The sequence below is a fragment of the Thalassophryne amazonica genome, chromosome 10, assembly GCF_902500255.1.
Source record: "Thalassophryne amazonica chromosome 10, fThaAma1.1, whole genome shotgun sequence".
In the NCBI taxonomy this organism is placed as follows: domain Eukaryota; kingdom Metazoa; phylum Chordata; class Actinopteri; order Batrachoidiformes; family Batrachoididae; genus Thalassophryne; species Thalassophryne amazonica.
Genome location: NC_047112.1, coordinates 13,319,264 through 13,335,940, shown reverse-complemented (window position 1 = coordinate 13,335,940; position 16,677 = coordinate 13,319,264).

Below are 16,677 nucleotides of genomic sequence, written 5' to 3'. Positions count from 1 at the left end.
TGGCCTTTCTGTGTGGAGTTTGCATGTTCTCCCCGTGTTTGCATGGGTTTCCTCTGGGTGCTCTGGTTTCCTCCCACATCCAAAGACATGCGGGTTAGGTGGATTGGAATCTTTAAAATTGTCCATGGGTGTGTGTGTGTGGGTGTGTCTGTGTTTGTTTGTCTATTTGTGGCCCTGTGACAGACTGGTGTCCTGTCCTGGGTGTACCCCGTCTCACGCTCTATGGCTGCTGGGATAGGCTCCAGCCCCCCGCAACCCTTAATTGGACTAAGCGGTAGAAGATGAATGAATGAATGAATATCTCTCAGAGTGGACATGCACCTAAGATGAAAATTTCAGACCCCTCCATGATTTCTAAGTGGGTGAACTTGCAAAATCGCAGGGTGTTCAAATTATTATTTTCCTCACTGTATATACGAGGGCTGTCAATAAAGTATGTCCTTTTTATTTTTTTCAAAAACTATATGGATTTCATTCATATGATTTTACGTCAGACATGCTTGAACCCTCGTGCGCATGCGTGAGTTTTTCCACGCCTGTCGGTGACGTCATTCGCCTGTGAGCACTCCTTGTGGGAGGAGTCGTCCAGCCCCTCGTCAGAATTCCTTTGTCTGAGAAGTTGCTGAGAGACTGGTGCTTTGTTTGATCAAACTTTTTTCTAAACCTGTGAGACACATCGAAGTGGACACGGTTCGAAAAATTAAGCTGGTTTTCCGTGAATATTTTAACGGCTGATGAGAGATTTTGAGGTGATACTGTCGCTTTAAGGACTTCCCACAGAGCGAGACGTCGTGCAGCGGTCCCAGGCGCCGTCGTCAGCCTGTTTCAAGCTGAAAACCTCCACATTTCAGGCTTTATTGATCCAGGACGTTGTGAGAGAACAGAGAAGTTTCAGAAGAAGTCGGTTTCAGCATTTTATCCGGATATTCCACTGTTAAAGGAGATTTTTTAATGAAAGACGGGACGCAGCCAGCGCGGTGCGGCGGCACAGGAAAAACACCTCCGTGTTGATAACCATTTGTAAAATCCAGGCGGCTTTTGATGGCTTTCAGTGGAGTGAGTATATGAGAAATTGTTTAACAGCTGGACATGTTCCAACTTGTCCTTAAGGCTTCCAACAGAGGTATTTTCCTGTGGCGGAGCGTCGCAGCGGCTGCGAGCCGAAAGCTGCAATCCGTCCGCACGTCTTTCATTAAAAAAATCTCCTTTAACAGTGGAATATCCAGATAAAATGCTGAAACCGACTTCTTCTGAACTTCTCTGTTCTCTCATGACGTCCTGGATCAATAGAGCCTGAAATGTGGAGGTTTTCAGCTTGAAACAGGCTGACGACGGCGCCTGGGAGCGCTGCACGACGTCTCGCACCGTGGGAAGTCCTTAAAGCGACAGTATCACCTCAAAATCTCTCATCAGCCGTTAAAATGTTCACGGAAAACCAGCTTAATTTTTCGAACCGTGTCCACTTCGATGTGCCTCACAGGTTTAGAAAAAATTTTGATCAAACAATGTGCCAGTCTCTCAGCAACTTCTCAGACAAAGGAATTCCGACGAGGGGCTGGACGACTCCTCCCACAAGGAGTGCTCACAGGCGAATGACGTCACCGACAGGCGTGGAAAAACTCACACATGCGCACGAGGGTTCAAGCATGTCTGACGTAAAAACATATGAATGAAATCCATATAGTTTTTGAAAAAAATTAAAAAGACCTATACTTTATTGACATACCTCGTATATGAGGTCTGTTAGAAAAGTATCCAACCTTTTTATTTTTTGCAAAAACCTGATGGATTTGAATCACGTGTGCTTGCATGAGCCAACCTTGCACCTTCATGCGCATGCGTGAGTTTTTAACGCCTGTCGGTTGCATCATTTGCTTGTAAGCAGCCTTTGTGTGAGGATGGGTGGAGTCTGTCATCGTTTTTTCTTTGCAAGGAAATGGCGGAGCAACTGGAGCAGCGCGACTGCATCAAATTTTGCCAGAAACTGGGCGACAGCCAGGTGGAAACCATTCGGATTATTCAGACGGCTTTCAGTGACGATGCTATGGGCATCACACAGATTAAGGAGCGGTACAACCGGTTTAAAGACGTCTGCACAACGGTGGAGAGCAAGCCACGCTCCGGTTGGCGTCAACATGCTGAAATGACCGGATCATTTCCAACGTGAATGCTGTGGTGATGTGGGACCGTCTTGTGACTATCTGAGAAATTGTGGAAGAGGTGGACATCAGCACTTTTTCAGCACATTCCACTGTGAAAGATGATTTGGCTATGAAAAGAGTTGCAGCAAAATTCATCGGCACGAAGCTGATGGTGCAGCAAAAGCGCCTTCGTATTGAAGCCTCACAGGACATGCCCTGACATGCCCACCTCGTCCACAATTTCTCGGAGTCACACGACTGAAAAGCCACCGAAAGCCATCTGAATCTTCCGAATGGTGGAAGACCTCGTGTATATATCAAATCATATCAAATCAATTTTATTTATATAGCGCCAAATCACAACAAACAGTTGCCCCAAAGGGCTTTATAGTGTAAGGCAAAGCCATACAATAATTACGGAAAAAACCCAACGGTCAAAACGATCCCCTGTGAGCAAGCACTTGGCGACAGCAGAACCAGGCTCAGGGAGGGGCAGTCTTCTGCTGGGACTGGTTGGGGCTGAGGGAGAGAACCAGGAAAAAGACATTTCTGTGGAAGAGAGCAGAGATCAATCACTAATGATTAAATGCAGAGTGGTGCATACAGAGCAAAAAGAGAAAGAAACACTCAGTGCATCATGGGAACCCCCAAGCAGTCTAAGTCTATAGCAGCATAACTAAGGGATGGTTCAGGGTCACCTGATCCATCCCTTAGTTATGCTGCTATCCATATATATATATAGTAACACCGTGGGGGGTATTTTTTTCAATTTCATTTGCTAATGTGAAGTACTTTGATCATCCATATACGAAGGCGAAGCACGAGTTTACATATTTTATTTATGTATGATTAGGTTGAAGCTGAAGGTTATTACAGCTATTAAAGCGTTATTTAATTTATTCAACTGCTCAAAGTTTATATGTATTTTTTTCAATGTTAATTAGGTTTTCTGTTCCATTGCTGTGCCTCCTAAAACACTAGTATATTAATATTTAAAATAAAATTTCTGTGCATCATTCATACTTGATGCAGATATTATATACAATTCTAATATGCATATGACACGGACATGAATGAGTGAAGCTCGTCAGCATCTCACCATGTCATTTAGGTCCTTCAGACTTTATTTTGAGTAAATGGTTCAGCAGAGCATTACCATAGCAAAAACCTTCAGCGTTTTTCTTTATTTGCCTCTCACATGCCTGGGGGCGCCTTGTTAAGAGTTTGCCTTATTTTGCCTTTCAGCTTGTGGAGGAGCTCTGCCCCCCATACTCCTCACACTTTTAAGCATTTTTCTTTGTTTTGCTTTTCAGCTGACCCCCCAATTACAGCCCTCTTAACCCGCTGCCACTTTAAATTTTTTTTAAAAATGTAGATGTAAATTAATATTCAAAGTTTTCAGCTTGTTGACAGTAGCGCTGTACAATATGGCCAAATTATTGTATCTCAATATTGTCATGTAAATGTCACTTATACAACCCCTGGCAAAAATTATGGAATCACCGGCCTCGGAGGATGTTCATTCAGTTGTTTAATTTTGTAGAAAAAAAAGCAGATCACAGACATGACACAAAACTAAAGTAATTTCAAATGGCAACTTTCTGGCTTTAAGAAACACTATAAGAAATCAAGAAAAAAAGATTGTGGCAGTCAGTAACGGTTACTTTTTTAGACCAAGCAGAAGAAAAAAATATGGCATCACTCATTTCAATCAATTCAATCAATTTTTTTTTTATATAGCGCCAAATCACAACAAACAGTTGCCCCAAGGCGCTTTATATTGTAAGGCAAGGCCATACAATAATGATGTAAAACCCCAATGGTCAAAACGACCCCCTGTGAGCAAGCACTTGGCTACAGTGGGAAGGAAAAACTCCCTTTTAACAGGAAGAAACCTCCAGCAGAACCAGGCTCAGGGAGGGGCAGTCTTCTGCTGGGACTGGTTGGGGCTGAGGGAGAGAACCAGGAAAAAGACATGCTGTGGAGGGGAGCAGAGATCGATCACTAATGATTAAATGCAGAGTGGTGCATACAGAGCAAAAAGAGAAAGAAACAGTGCATCATGGGAACCCCCCAGCAGTCTACGTCTATAGCAGCATAACTAAGGGATGGTTCAGGGTCACCTGATCCAGCCCTAACTATAAGCTTTAGCAAAAAGGAAAGTTTTAAGCCTAATCTTAAAAGTAGAGAGGGTGTCTGTCTCCCTGATCTGAATTGGGAGCTGAGGAAAAAATTATGGAATCACCCTGTAAATTTTCATCCCCCAAACTAACACCTGCATCAAATGAGATCTGCTCGTTGACATTGACCCTATGTGTCTTTTTGCAAGGAATGTTTTCGCAGTTTTTGCTCTATGGCAAGGTGTATTATCATCTTGAAAAATGATTTCATCATCCCCAAACATCCTTTCAATTGTCCAAAATATCAATGTAAACTTGTGCATTTATTGATGATGTAATGGCAGCCATCTCCCCAGTGTCTTTACCTGACATGCAGCCCCATATCATCAATGACTGTGGAAATTTACATGTTCTCTTCAGGCAGTCATCTTTATAAATCTCATTGGAACGGCACCAAACAAAGGTTCCAGCATCGTCACCTTGCCCAATGCAGATTCGAGATTCATCACTGAATATGACTTTCATCCAGTCATCCACAGTCCACGATTGCTTTTCCTTAGCCCATTGTAACCTTGTTTTTTCTGTTTAGTTGTTAATGATGGCTTTCGTTTAGCTTTTCTGTATGTAAATCCCATTGCCTTTAGGCGGTTTCTTACAGTTCGGTCACAGACGTTGACTCCAGTTTCCTCCCATTCCTTCCTCATTTGTTTTGTTGTGCATTTTTGATTTTTGAGACATATTGCTTTAGGTTTTCTGTCTTGACGCTTTGATGTCTTCCTTGGTCTACCAGTATGTTTGCCTTTAACAACCTTCCCATGTTGTTTGTATTTGGTCCAGAGTTTAGATACAGCTGACTGTGAACAACCAACATCTTTTGCAACATTGCGTGATGATTTACCCTATTTTAAGAGTTTGATAATCCTCTCCTTTGTTTCAACTGACATCTCTCATGTTGAAGCCATGATTCATGTCAGTCCACTTGGTGCAACAGCTCTCCAAGGTGTGATCACTCCTTTTTAGATGCAGACTAACGAGCAGATCTGATTTGATGCAGGTGTTAGTTTTGGGGATGAAAATTTACAGGGTGATTCCATAATTTATTCCTCAGAATTGAGTGAGTCCATATTTTTTTCCCTCTGCTTGGTCTAAAAAAATAACCATTACTGACTGCCACAATTATTTTTCCTAATTTCTTATAGTGTTTCTTAAAGCCAGAAAGTTGCCATTTGAAATGACTTTAGTTTTGTGTCATGTCTGTCATCTGCTTTTTTTTTTTACAAAATTAAACAACTGAATGAACATCCTCTGAGGCTGGTGATTTCATAATTTTTGCCAGGGGTTGTATACATGCTGTCCATATTCTTGAACCGCTTAGGTGGGTAGGGAAAGTTCACATGGTATAAAAAAGCTTTTCAACCTACCATCACTGGTTCTCAAGACCAGGCACCTCAGTGGCTCTACTCTCTCTCTCTCTTTCTTTCTTTCTTTTTTTTTTTTTAAAGATATATATGTATACCTTAGCCTTGGACTTTATTTACATCAATTATGAAAAGTTTCTTTCACCAAAACATCAAATCTAGGCTTTCATCTCAAATGTACTTTCTGTCAAATTGTAGCTGAACTTTCAGGTCTTCTTTTTAAGAAAATCCTCCTCTACAGCACTTCATCAGGAAGCTGGATTTTAGATTTTTAATTCATTTATATCAAGTTGTAAAGATTTGCTTTCAGTTTGAATTAAGGAAGATAATTTGAGAAAAAAAAATGTATTTGAAATGGAATAAACAAATTAAAATGTGTGAAATACCATGTTCCAATACTTTTGAGGGCAAATGAGAAACACTGAGGAGCAGCATCTTACGTCTCATATATAGTGCAGCAGATAAGAGAATATTTCGAGTGGAATCCTACAAATGGTGATACAAGCATCAAATTGGCACAAATAATCCATAGACATTAACTCTTGAAAAAACTGATTGGCCTCTTGAATTTTCAATAGGCAGCCAGGTAGGGGTCAATTGAAGAATTACACAGGGGTCAAAATTAAAAGATGCTCCAGTCATACAGAAAACTACACCACATTATTTGCCTGATCATAAAGATTCCAAAAAAGGTATAGTTTGGACAATTAGTGACTGAATGTTATGGAGTTATGAGGTAAAAGCAGTAAGAATGGTGACAAAGGTCAGTTTGTACAGGGGTCATAAGTTAAAGTTGCTCCATTAATTTGGTTCCAGCTGTATTTGTACTGAATTTGATGCCTGTATCACCATTTGAAGGATTGTTTCAGTTATCTGCTGCACTAATAAGCCCACAGAGCATGAACCAGCTGCTGTCTGTTAGCTTAAACGTGTATATAATGCAACCCAAATTAAAGGAGAAATGCTACTTTTAACAACCTGGACCTCATTTCTGGTATAAAATACAGTCATTTGCTTACCAATATAAGTTTGGTGTTATTAGAAGTCCATAGTTCAAATAATGTGTTCAGTTCAAATCTGAAGCAAACATTTTTCTTCTTCTACTAAAGTGGATTAGAACTTTTTGTGGTACACAGCACAAACTACTGGACAGGAAGAACCTACTACTTAATGTGACTCACTAGTTTGAAAATGCAGCTCTTTCAACCAGACGTATGGTGCTGTCACATGTCAATCATCTGTGTCCAGTCAGATTTCAGGGGAGTCCAGTGAAACCCCAGCCTCTGCTCTCTCTCTGCCCATGCCAGGAAGTGTTCAACATTTGACATTTCCTGTTTCAAAGTGACTGAGAATTTGGAAGTTCCTGTTTGAGTGTGAGCTTTTCACTGAGTTCCCGCCAGATTCCATGGGATCTCATCTGTCAATCCAGGTAGTGTCTGACATTTGAACATTTCCTGTTTTACTGTGGATTAGAATTTTGGCACTTCCTGTTTAGGATGCCCTGTACCATGAGTGAGCTTTGCGCTGCTTCGCTCATAATATTTGTGGTGTGGTGAATTGAAAACTCTACTTGAAGCTCAGGTGGCTGACCTTACAGATGAATAAGCACTTCAAAACCAGTATTATGAAACATATTCATTACCATCTAGTACTTGAAAAAGACATTGTACGAATACCTCCTGTTCCCACAACATCCAAATTAATATTCTAAACATAGGAAGGTTGTCTGATGCACAATAACCGACTGCATGTTAGATTTTGAAAATTAAACCGGACAGCAATGTCCTTTGGTTTGCTCAAGACAAAAATGAAGACAAAAATGGCAGATATTCCAAAAATTGCTACTCTTTCATCAAATCGCCATTTCTTTGGAGTGTTGAGTTTTTCCCAGATAAGATAATTAATAACGATGTATGAACTATATTCAAACACAGAGACTTTATGGCCCAGTTACGTATTCCTCCAGAAGTAATGGTTTCAGCCTCTTTCCTTCCTTCCTTCCTTCCTTCCTTCCTTCCTTCCTTCCTTCCTTCCTTCCTTCCTTCCTTCCTTCCTTCCTTCCTTCCTTCCTTCCTTCCTTCCTTCCTTCCTTCCTTCCTTCCTTCCTTCAGCAGGATTATTCAAAAACTACTGAAGTGATTTTCATGAAACCTTGTGGAAGTATTGGAACACTGACCCAGGAAGAATCCATTACATTGTGCAGCAGATCTGGATAACAAGCCTTCTGTCATAATGAGAAATGTCTGCTCCTTCAAGTAAGAAGATGGAACTGGTGCAATGAGCTTCAATCAATACGCCATAGAGAAATGCTATTAAACTCCAAATAGCCATCAGAATATGGAAACTCCAACCCGTGTGCACGTGTCTGAATAAAAATCAACCAAACATTCTCAAATATTAAAAAAAAAAATCTTACTAAAAATAGAAAGAAATGCAACAAATATTTTAAAGTAAGTAATAGAATAAGTATTTCTTCAGTTGTTATCTGCTGCAGGGAATCAAGAAGTTGGCTGAAACATTTTTCATCCTGCTGAGCAATATTTAATTTGTCTGATTGTCACATGGTGTGCTTTTAGTGCTTTAACAATTTCTTAAAAAAAAAAAAAAAAAGAATGAATCATGAGTCAACCTACACAATTAAAAGTCAATGCTATCAAAATTATACATGGAAATATTTGACCCACGGAAAAGTAAATACAGTAAGTACAATTTTTAATGTCTTTTAATCATTATTTGAAATAAACAGACCTTCTAACTGGCTAAAAAACTATCAAACTCAGCTCCACATTTCATGTGCTGCACAATATGCAGATTAAAACAAAATGTGTATAAGGACCTCATCTGTGTGCCTCACCAAGTCGGTCTTGGTGATATTTGTTCCAAAGACTCAAAATCCCAGCATGCCTTGCAGCACAGACTCATCAGATTGGCTGAAACCAATTGGAAATGTATTGAATCCATATTTAATTTATGGTTTCAATAAAAAACACATTCATCCAAACCACTAGGTGGTTTATTAATGTTATACTATAATTTGGGAAATGTTTGCATTTGCTCCATTACTCCTACATAGTGCATTCACCAATTTCCCCAAAACTTCCTATGAGCATGTAGGTTGATCCCAGAATTTGCCCTGAAAGGATTTGTTGTGTCAAAGGTCAAGGTCAATGGAGATCAAAATGTTGGTTTATCTGCCTTTTTGCTCCTCTACTCCTCCCCAGATAGTCTGGGTGATATCCACCAAACTTGATGTGTAGATGAAAGTCACACACAGAATTGCCCTTAAAGGTTTTGTTTGAGCAAAGGTCAAGGTCACTGAGGTTATCAGTCAAAATTACGTTTTGTTTAACCCCCGGTCCACCAAACTTGGTGCATTACACACGTGATTCCTGTAATTGCCAAGGCGAGGTCAAATTTGCCAAATGTTAATCAATAGGGCAAATTCATGTCTACGTGTGTCTTTGTGGGCTGACTCCTCCCGGTTTCTTGTGCTGGTTTCAACCAAACATGGTATGCCAGTGAAGGCTGTGCGCATATTTGACCATCAAGAGTTAATTTTGTCAAAGGTCAAGGTAAACATTTATATTCAATGCAGTTTGGACAAAATGTGGCACACCCTGTAATGGTTTCCAGAATTGCTTTGGCAAGGTGAACCAGAGATCAGTCATTTTGGATAAAGGTCAGGATCATTGGAGTCAAATGTCAGATTGCTGTTGCCCTTATAGTCCATGGGCCAAGCATATTTTCAGTATCACTTAAGGTGATGAATCGTCACTTAGACTCCAGCCTCAGTGTACCATGGCCTACACAAAAATGTATAACCATCCCAGGGTGGTAGCTGCAGCCAACTAGGGGTCAATGATGAATTATATAGAAGTCAAAATGTAAAAATGCTTCAATCATGTAAAAAATATACTACATTTGTCTGATCATAATGTTGCCAAAAAGGTATAGTTTGGACTGAATGTTCTGGAGTTATGAGGTAAAAACAACACAAATGGTGACAAAGGTCAGTTTCAGTTTGCACAGGGGTCAAAAGTTAAAGTTATCCCAATTTCAGTAAAAAAAAAAATGATGCAACTTATTGTTTGGGTTAATAGGGCTCTCAAAAGGAATAGTTTGCACCGTCCGTCATGCTTAGTTATCATCAATCAATCAATTTTTTTATATAGCGCCAAATCACAACAAACAGTTGCCCCAAGGCGCTTTATATTGTAAGGGAAGGCCATACAATAATTATGTAAAACCCCAACAGTCAAAACGACCCCCTGTGAGCAAGCACTTGGCTACAGTGGGAAGGAAAAACTCCCTTTTAACAGGAAGAAACCTCCAGCAGAACCAGGCTCAGGGAGGGGCAGTCTTCTGCTGGGACTGGTTGGGGCTGAGGGAGAGAACCAGGAAAAAGACATGCTGTGGAGGGAAGCAGAGATCGATCACTAATGGTACTACGAGGTCCCTAAGATAAGATGGGACCTGATTATTCAAAACCTTATAAGTAAGAAGAAGAATTTTAAATTCTATTCTAGAATTAACAGGAAGCCAATGAAGAGAGGCCAATATGGGTGAGATATGCTCTCTCCTTCTAGTCCCCGTCAGTACTCTAGCTGCAGCATTTTGAATTAACTGAAGGCTTTTTAGGGAACTTTTAGGACAACCTGATAATAATGAATTACAATAGTCCAGCCTAGAGGAAATAAATGCATGAATTAGTTTTTCAGCATCACTCTGAGACAAGACCTTTCTGATTTTAGAGATATTGCGTAAATGCAAAAAAGCAGTCCTACATATTGTTTAATATGCGCTTTGAATGACATATCCTGATCAAAAATGACTCCAAGATTTCTCACAGTATTACTAGAGGTCAGGGTAATGCCATCCAGAGTAAGGATCTGGTTAGACACCATGTTTCTAAGATTTGTGGGGCCAAGTACAATAACTTCAGTTTTATCTGAGTTTAAAAGCAGGAAATTAGAGGTCATCCATGTCTTTATGTCTGTAAGACAATCCTGCAGTTTAGGTAATTCGTCCGTCCACATGCGCGGGGCTGGCTGGAAATGCCGACAGCAGATGTGGATATGATGGGAGCGCCATGCTTCGCATTCATGTCATTTCATTACTGTACATCTATGACCATGGATCATCTACAGAGGAACAGACGGATCATATTTGTATTGCCTGCTTGATAAGAGGGTTTCAATAAAATGCAATGTTTTTATATGGTGTGTGGTTGTATTTTTTTTTTAATATGTCCATGTCCTTCTTGATATCAGGCCTTTTCCCACACCTTTTACAGGATAGCGATGGTAACTCAGTGGTAGCGTTTCTGGCTGGCAATCAGAGCTTTTGGAAATTGCAGGTTCGAATCCTGTGGGTGGCGTGTATTTTTTATTTTTTCACAGTAGCAGTGCGATGTGGTTACACATGCTATAGCTGCTCGTGCTGTGTTCCCGTGTGCATGAAACCGTCGCAGCGGGTTCGTTCACATCTGCCCATCAGCTCGATGTTCTTGTGATTTGCTCATATGAGCTGTTCCGCCGTGATTCACCCTGAGTCATACTATGTGTGAAGGGGCCCTTAAGAATGAAGTACTCATTTTATTGACCACTGGTTTCCCAGTACTCAGTTCAATATTGATTCCTACTTGTTCAGCCCCCTACATCCAACAAATGCTTGGCCAGATTCTGATTCCAACACATGAAAGACTCTAAATTCCCCTGAGACAAAGTGTTTCTGATTCGCATGCATGTCTTTACACTGCAGGAGGATCTGGAGCACCCACATAAGACGCCCCCAGGTTGGGTTTGAACCCACAACCTCAGAACCACAGCACTGTCATCTCACCCACATACACCAATGCTTTTATAAATATCCAACAATAAACCGCTTCATCTTTGCAGCATTTTGAGGATTCTAAAGTGTGCAAAATCTAAATTTACTGCTTGCTATAGACTGAGCTCTTCACTTTTAATTATGGAAGGCTGTGCTTCCTAATCTGCTGGTCACAACATGAATCAAAGGGGTAATGAGAGAATTCCTTGGGCAGAAAACAAGATAAAAGCAGTACCGCTCAACAACATTACATTTATTCTGCAGAGTCTTTGCTTTGCTTGTGAAACACTGCATCACTTTGCTTCTTCAGAAAAAGCAAAATTCTTTAAATGTACTAATCAGAGGAAAGAAAACATTTAAATGGAATTGCCCAACAAATGTAGATGTGCATAATGGCTTGCAAGAACAAATGTTGGCATCTCTTGGTGCAAGAAATATTGAGAAATAAAAAGTGCAGTACTACTGGAAAGAGAAATTACACTTTCAGATGCAGCACCCCGGAGTGGCCACAGAGAGGATATTATTCAGCCATCTATCTCATTGATAGAAAGATAGATATCGAGCAAGGCCACATTGAGCAGTCAGGATGCTATTTTGTGTACACAAGATGTAATTTTCACCACCTGCTGTTTTGAGTAGTTTTTGGTACAAAATAAATAATAATAAACTTTTGCAGTGCAAAAGGACAAATCATTCTCCAGCTGCCACCTGCTTACATAGATTGATATTCGAGATAAATTGGAGATGAGTTACGAATAATATTTGTTACTGTGACTCCTTGAAGCAGGTGTAGAAAGGATGATGCAGTGGATCTCTGTTCATGGCATAAATCCAAGACGTGGAAATGTTTGTGTCTACCTCGTGATGCCTTTCAAGAAAACTGCCTGTGAAAATGATTTACTGTCATTTCAAAGGGTGACAATAATTGTAACATACATTGTATGTCTGCTAAAAACACAGCAAAAAGGATATATATATATATATATATATATACATATATATATACATATATATATATATATATATATATATATATATATATATATATACATACATATATATATATATATATATATATATATATATATATATGTACACACACACACACATATATATCCATCCATCCATCCATTTTCTTCCGCTTTATCCGGAGTCAGGTCGCGGGGGCAGCAGCTCAAGCAAAGCCACCCAGACCTCCTGATCCACACACACCTCCCCCAGCTCCTCTGGGGGAACCCCAAGGCATTCCCAAGCCAGCCAAGAGATGTAGTCCCTCCAGCGTGTCCTGGGTCTTCCCCGGGGCCTCCTCCAGGTGGGACATGCCTGGAACACCTCTCCAGCGAGGCGTCCAGGGGGCATCCGGAAAAGATGCCCGAGCCACCTCAACTGACTCCTTTCGACATGGAGGAGCAGCGGCTCGACTCCGAGCTCCGCCCGAGTGACCGAGCTCCTCACCCTATCTCTAAGGGAGTGCCCAGCCACCCTGCGGAGGAAACTCATCTCGGCCGCTTGTACTCGCGATCTCGTTCTTTTGGTCATGAGCCAAATCTCATGACCATAGGTGAGGATCGGAACGTAGATCGATCAGTAAATCGAGAGCTTTGCCCCCTACTCAGCTCTCTCTTCACCACGACGGTCCGATACAGCGACCGCATCACTGCAGATGCTGCACCGATCCGTCTATCGATCTCACGCTCCATCCGTCCCTCACTGGTGAACAAGATCCCGAAATACTTAAACTCCTCCACTTGAGGCAAGGACACTCCACCAATCTGAAGAGGGCAAAGCACCTTTTTCCAGTCGAGAACCATGGCCTCGGATTTGGAGTGCTGATTTTCATCCCGGACGCTTCACACTCAGCTGCAAACTGCCCCAGTTCACGCTGAAGGTCCTGATTTGACGAAGCCAACAGAACCACATCGTCCGCAAACAGCAGAGACGAGATTCTGTGGTTCCCAAACCAGACCCCCTCTACAGCCTGGCTGCACCTAGAAATTCTGTCCATAAAAATAATGAACAGAACCGGTGACAAAGGGCAGCCATGGCGGAGGCCAACGTGCACTGGAAACAGGTTTGACTTACTACTGGCAATACGAACCAAGCTCCTGCTGCGGTCGTACAGGGACCGGATAGCCCTTAACAAAGGACCCCAGACCCCGTACTCCCGGAGCACTCCCCATAGGGTGCCCCGAGGGACACGGTCGAACGCCTTCTCCAGATCCACAAAACACATGTGGACTGGTTGGGCAAACTCCCATGAACCCTCGAGCACCCGATGGAGCATGTAGAGCTGGTCCAGTGTGCCACGACCAGGACGAAAACCACACTGCTCCTCCTGAATCCGAGGTTTGACCATCGGTCGAATTCTCCTCTCCAGTACTCTGGAATAGACCTTACCGGGGAGGCTGAGGAGTGTGATCCCCCTATAGTTGGAACACACCCTCCAGTCCCCCTTCTTAAACAGAGGGATCACCACCCCGGTCTGCCAATCCAGAGGCACTGTCCCCGATCGCCACGCAATGTTGCAGAGGCGTGTCAGCCAAGACAGCCCCACAACATCCAGAGACGTAAGGTCCTCAGGACGGATTTCATCCACCCCAGGAGCCTTGCCACCGAGGAGCTTTCTAACTACCTCGGTGACTTCGGCCTGGGTAATGGATGAGTCCGCCTCTGAGTCCCCAGTCTCTGCTTCCTCTTCGGAAGATGTGACAATGGGATTGAGGAGATCCTCGAAGTACTCCTTCCACTGCCCGACAACATCCCCAGTAAGGGTCAACAGCTCCCCACCCGCACTGTAAACAGTGTGGGTGGAGAGCTGCTTCCGCCTCCTGAGGCGTCGGACGGTTTGCCAGAATCTCTTCGAGGCCGACCGATAGTCCTCCTCCATAGCCTCCCCGAATTCCTCCCAGACCCGAGTTTTTGCCTCTGCGACCGCACGGGCTGCGGCATGCTTGGCCTGCCGGTACCTGTCAGCTGCCTCTGGGGTCCCACCTACCAACTAAGATAAGTAGGACTCCTTCTTCTGCTTGACGGCATCCCTTGCTTCCGATGTCCACCACCGGGTTCGGGGAATGCCTCCGCGACAGGCACCAGAGACCTTGCAACCACAGCTACCAGCAGCCGCATCGACAATGGAGATCGAGAACATGGTCCACTCGGACTCCATATATATATGGAGTCCACTCAGACTCCATGGATATATATATATATATATATATATATATATATATATATATATATATATATATATATATATATATATACACACACACACACACACACACACACACACACACACACACACACACACACACACACACACACACACATATGAGGTCTATTAGAAAAGTATCCGACCTTATTATTTTTTTCAAAAACCATATGGATTTGAATCATGTGTGATTACATCAGACATGCTTGAACCCTCGTGGGCATGCAAGAGTTTTTTTCACACCTGTCGGTTACGTCATTCGCCTGTGGGTAGTCTTTGAGTGAGGAGTGGCCCACCCTCTCGTCGTTTTTTCATTGTTTAGGAATGGCTCAGAGACTGCTGCTTTGTTTGGTAAAAATTTTTTCAAAAATTGTAAGGCACAACTGAGTGGACACCATTCGATAAATTCAGCTGGTTTTCGGTAAAAATTTTAACGGCTGATGAGAGATTTTGGTCTGGTAGTGTCGCCGTAAGGATGGCCCACGGCACCTGACGGCGATCTGCGGTTCGAGGCAGCAGCGTCTCGCCGTTTCAAGTTGAAAACTTCCACATTTCAGGCTCTGTTGACCCAGGAAGTCGTCAGAGAACAAAGAACTTTCAGAAGAAGTCGGCATGAGGAGTTCATTCGGACATTCCATTGTTAACGGACATTTTGTAATGAAAGAACGTGCGGGCAGAGTCGCATGTCGGGCCGGACCCGACCACGGGGGGTCGCGACAGAAAACCACCTCCGTTGGAAACCTTAACGGGCAAGTTGGAACATGCCCAAGCTGTTAAACAATTTCTCAGTTACTCACTTATTGAAAGCCATCAAAAGCCGCCTGAATTTTACAAATGGTTTTCAACACGGAGGTGTTTTTCCTGTCACGGCGCAGATTCGCCGAGTCGTCACGGAAATGACTTGGCGAATTTGCGCGCACGTCTTTCATTACAAAATGTCTTTAAACAGTGGAATGTCCGCATAAAGTCCTCATGCCGGCCTCTTCTGAATCTTCTCTGTTCTCTCACGTTGTCCTGGGTGAATTAAGCCTTAAATTAGGATGTTTTCAGGTCGAAACAGGCCGACGACGGCGCCTGGAAGCGCTGCACGACGTCCCGCTCTGTGGGAAGTCCTTACACCGACAGAAACACCCCATAATCTCTCATCAGCCGTTAAACTTTTCACCGAAAACCAGCTTAATTTCTCAAATAGTGTCCACTCGGATATTCCTCACAGGTCTAGAAAAAATTTTGATAAAGCAACACGCCCCGTCTCAAGCAGCGTGTGAAACAAAGGAATTCACCTGAGAGGGCGGGACCACATCTCACTCAAGGCCTGCCCACAGGGAAATGACGTCACCGACACGCGTGAAAAAACTCACGCATGCGCACGAGGGTTCAAGCATGATTGGTGTAATCGCACGTCATTCAAATCCATATAGTTAAAAAAAAAATAAAAGGGTTGGTTTATTATCTAATAGACCTCGTATATACACACACACTTGTACATTGATATATTGGTGTGCAGAGTGCATAGGGCACGCATCAACCCTCGAATGCCTCTTTTTCCTTCTACTTCACTATATCAAACAAATGCATACTATATCTAGCTGCAGGTGAAGTGTGTGTGTGTGTGAGAGAGAGAGAAATATGTTTGGTTTTGCCTACTAGGGTGTTCTGTGGGTACACCCCATGGAAAATTTCAAAAATCTATAGTTTTCTTCCTGCATTCTAAGGCAGTCTGGGAGGCTAAATACTGACTCCCTCATAATCATTTTTAAATACACAATATTTATTTTGAAACACTGCAATTCCTATGAGGACTTCACTTGACCCGTGCACTGCAGTAACTAATTCTGCATTCTCATTACTCATCAATCAGCCTTTGTTTACACAAGAATCCTCCCATATTTGAATCATAATTTACTTGCCCCCCCACCCCCCACCCAAAATGGATCTGCTACCCTCCAAACATTTGT